We start from the raw sequence: 4,777 nt of genomic DNA, 5'->3' as shown, positions 1-4,777 counted from the left end.
TAAACCAGTTTTATTAAGTAAAGACCTGTGTCGTTAAAACTTCAGTTGGAACGAAGTTACGGAAAGTTAATTAACAAACGTAGACGTAACAATACTTTAGATATATTCATTGTATTAAATATTGAAATTATTTACCTCCATAGCTACAGGTAGTGGTAAGCCATAAAAACAGAGATAACCAACATTAGAAATCACACCAAAGAGAGCAATCGTAGCTTCCAGGCTGTGTTGTATAGCCCAGTAAGTTCCAGATATTTCAAAACTGAAGATAAACAAATAAAACATACCACAAAAATATAATTTATATTAAGTTAACTCTATTCCTCTTCTACTCCCTATAAAATATTTGATTTGCTGTCCTCAGTAAAAATTATTTGACTATCCAACATGTAAGTATAAGTACAGTTTACGTTTATAACTTTATATGCAATAGGTTGAATCACTTTTATGTAATATATAATTTGGGTAGGATAAGCATGCTGTGACTGTAGTTTTTCAGTGAGGTTGTTGTTACTGTTCTATGTTTTTTGGTGCAAAGTTGCATTGGCCTTTTGTGTCAAAAATATTCGTTTTAAATAAATGACAGTCAAATATCACTATAAAAAACAAATTCGAGAAAGAATAATTTTTGTTACGATAAAACTATTAAGCAACATTAAAAAGACTTAGGGCTCGTATAAAACAATAAACTATACCCAATCTGGATCGCGTCACAGTTTCTAATAACACTACCCAATTTCAAAGATATAAGGCGAGTTAAAACATGTCTAAAATAATGCTTTAAGTAGCAAAATGAAGGTAAAATGTGGCCAGTTGTGACACAGTGACAGTTCACTCCTTAAGAAAAAAAAAGATGAGTCTGTTTTGATGATTCTTTGCAGGAGGACTTTCTCCTTCTAACTACTATGAAAACTAAATGGCCAATTAATGATGGTAGGTTTGGTTCAGAACAGCTTATTGAGCCATTCATCACCCACAGTTTCCTACAAAGTGGTATGAGGCATTGTACTAATGATAGAATTGTAATCCAAAGATCAAATAGGCAAAGGTCCAGTGTGATCCATGGAGTATGATTTGATTGTAATAATAACAAACTCGTTCTCTTGAATACCTACATGACCAGTAAAACAAACAAAGATCAAATAGGCAAAGGTCCAGTGTGATCCATGGAGTATGATTTGATTGTAATAATAACAAACTCGTTCTCTTGAATACCTACATGACCAGTAAAACAAACAAAGATCAAATAGGCAAAGGTCCAGTGTGATCCATGGAGTATGATTTGATTGTAATAATAACAAACTCGTTCTCTTGAATACAGATAATAAACATCGTATGTTCAGATAATTTCCTCTGGTTAATACATTTATAAACAGTTATTCTATAATTATTTTAACACATTAAAACACTCAGCAGTGAAACTTTGCTTTTATAATGCTTTTTTACCACTTATTTTGCATTTCTCGAAGAGATGGGATTTAGTGGCTAAACATTTATCACACAAATACTAAAAACATAAAATTCATCTAGAAATTTTAGTGTCAGATATTGGCTAGTATTCAAATATTGTCCTACCTGAAAATAACAGTACCAATTACGATAGTAGGCTTTTGTCCAATCCGCTCAGCTAGCCAAACTCCGATGAATATTAATGCCACTATAGATTCATTTGTGTAGATAATCCAGGAAGTCTTTTCATATGTTGTGCTATTGTCAACTCTTTTTTCTGAGATAAGATGTCAAATAAGGAGTGATATTTCCAAACAGATAAGGTGTCCCAAGACCAACATACATCAGAAAACATCCAGAAACTGCTATAAATGGACGAGCTTTCATTTCTAGAAACTATCAAGGAAACGGTTGACGGTATCCTAAAGTTCAAACGATGATCTGGAAATAATGAATTATGTAATTAAAAACCCTGTATTTATTAGACTAAATTCACATTACAATCGAAAACTTGATGTAATTCAACAACAAAAGCACAATTGTGATGATCTGGAAATATTAAATTACATAATTATTGTGTATGTAGCAGAACTACTGAATATGTTTTAAAATAAAATACAAATAATTATTTCACAACTAGCCTTTTTAAATGTACCATAGTGGACCATTTGACACACCAGACCTGAATTGTGCTTCACCGATACGAAGTAAAAATAGCACTATTGGAATAAAATACTTGGGTAAAGAAATGATTTTATCATGCTGTAATTTTTCTTAATCTAAAAGAAGCCCCCTGCAGCTCAGCGGTAAGTCTGAGGATATTACGCTAAAAATCAAGTTTCGATGCCCGAAGTGACCAGAGCACAAATAGCACATCGTGTAGCTTTATACTGAACAAGACGAAACCTGTAAGGATAATCAACTTATCCTGAAAGGCTGGGGTGTCCCGACTCCCAGTTTTGGGGAGGGATGATACGGATTGGACGTCATATAGACGGTGTCTTTTCACTGGCATGACCCACCAGTTATTTCTGCTTCAGAAAAAAAATGCCAGTTGTGAAATTATTTACTATTTTTTTTTTAGAACGTGTCGCATAATTCTGACACACACTCAAAAGGGTGATTTTCTCTCTATTCTAATCTATTGAGTTTTCACAGGTTCCGAATTCGGAGAGACACTTTTTATTGTTATTTGAAGATTTGTAGAGCAAAGCCGCGAAAGCTATATTCGTGAAACTATTTGTTTCAGAGCAAAGTTATGTTGAGCTATCTGCTATGTCCACTGCAGGGAATTAAACCCCGAATTTTAGCTTTATAAATCTGTAAATTTACCGCTGCCTCGCCGGGGGACCTTATGAAACTACTTTTTGTATTTCATAATTTTTGTATTGAAATCAGGCCATAAATATTTTCAGCACAAAAGACTTCATCAAAATTCAACATTTTAGCTGTGCGTCTACGTTTAGAATACAACATTTAATATTCACCTTATTGGTTTGCAAAATAAAGAATTTTGTGAGGTATCTTGAGACACCAATTTAACTTATAAGTTTCAGAATTTCTACTTTGCTATCGTAGTTATATTTCAAAACTTATAGCAGTTAATATATTTTAACAGTACACAAGCTGTCTTGTGAAGTTAAAAGTGACACAACTGGGATTCAACTCCAATATTCATTAATTCTGAATTATTTAACGTTTTCTTATCATATCTTGTTTACTTAAAAACAAGAAACTCCATTGATTTAAAAACTTCAGTGCTTAATAGTTGATTTTGCCACTCCATTAGCTTGAGAATGTTCTATAACAATTATCACTACTGTCTAAAGTCTCTGTGGTTCAGAAATTGATCATCATCTGCCACTTCTAGTACCACTAGAGGACGGATTTTGAACGATGTTTCGGCTCCAATCTGAGTTCTTTTTCCAAAGTTCTTAGTGACGTATTTATGGAGAACCTAGAAACAAAACTCTCGCCTCTCCAAACTTCAAGTGCACATTACAGAAGATAGGTAGATAATACTTCACTATCTGAAAAATGTTCTGGTTATTAAACACAAACATCATGCTGTCTACTAACACAAAACATCCAGTTCACAGTACAGAAATAATTTAATGACCTACTTCCTTTCCTGGATGTTCTGGTTATTAGACACAAACATCATGCTGTCTACTAACACAAAACATCCAGTTCACATTACAGAAATAATTTAATGACCCACTTCCTTTCCTAGATGTTCTGGTTATTAGACACAAACATCACGCTGTCTACTAACACAAAACATCCAGTTCACAGTACAGAAATAATTTAATGACCCACTTCCTTTCCTAGATGTTCTGGTTATTAGACACGAACATCATGCTGTTCATCAGTTCATAGATGCCTTGGACAGTCCACAACTTAAGATACAAGTGAAGCAAGCACACCACTCTACCATGCAGGATGCAATGGCGAGAGCTCTCGAATTTGAATCCTGCGTTAAGTCCAGCACAGAGGTACCGAGGTTGGTACAGTCATCTGGATTCAAGGCCAGAAAAGGTCAGCTTTCAGAGAGGTGTGAGGGACTTTGCTGGCATTGTAATAAACCTGGGCACAAGAGAGCTCAATGTTGGCAACTTCAACACAGGGGAAGTGCCACAGCAGGAAAGGCTGGTATCCAGAAAGGTTGTTGGAACTGTGGGGAGCAAGGACATCTGAGGAGCCAGTGTAAGAAAAATACCACCAATAAGTCAGCTTCGGGAAACCAGTAGTGGTTGGTGTTGAGCGACGCCCATCAACCCCCATCTTGAAAGTCCCAACAGCTAGGTGTAAAATGCCAAGCACACACAGTGTCTATGTGACAAGAAAGCTAGATGGCCAAAGGTGCAACTTTGTCATAGACTCTGTGTCTCAGCAAACCCTTGTGAGCATCAAGGTGTTAAATCACGAAGGAGTACCAGAAGCCATATAGAAGCTTTGTGGTGTGACAGGACATTCTACAAGATTGTGGGGACCATTGTGGGTGACTATTGAGCTCATGGGCATAAAGGACAGCCAGAATGTATACTTGACTGACATGGAAGACGAATGCGTATTAGGATTGGACTATCTACTACCGAGGAAGTTTGAAATCGATTTTGATAAAATGACGTTTGGGAACAACAAAGGCCAAGTTCCGGTAACTGTTAAAAGAGAGGTTTAACTAATTAGGTGCCATCAAGGTGAAGTCAAAGTGACTGAAGAAGTTGATGATGGTGAAGTGGAACGAAATATAGATATCAGGGCAGAACAGGAGAGGGACCAGGATTTGAGGCCAATGATTGATTTTCTAAAAGCGAGTGTTGTGCGT

At 35.8% G+C, this 4,777-nt stretch overlaps 1 long non-coding RNA gene across 1 annotated transcript in view; it reads right to left on the bottom strand.

Moving 5' to 3' along the window:
* The window catches only part of LOC111083230, a 15,751-nt gene that overhangs the window by 9,868 nt on the left and 1,106 nt on the right, over positions 1-4,777 (bottom strand). The window lies entirely within an intron of this gene.

The sequence above is a fragment of the Limulus polyphemus genome, unplaced genomic scaffold, assembly GCF_000517525.1.
Source record: "Limulus polyphemus unplaced genomic scaffold, Limulus_polyphemus-2.1.2 Scaffold8670, whole genome shotgun sequence".
Taxonomy (NCBI): Eukaryota; Metazoa; Arthropoda; class Merostomata; order Xiphosura; family Limulidae; genus Limulus; species Limulus polyphemus.
The sequence above is the reverse complement of the archived record's forward strand: the minus strand, read 5'-3'. Positions and strand labels throughout refer to the sequence as shown.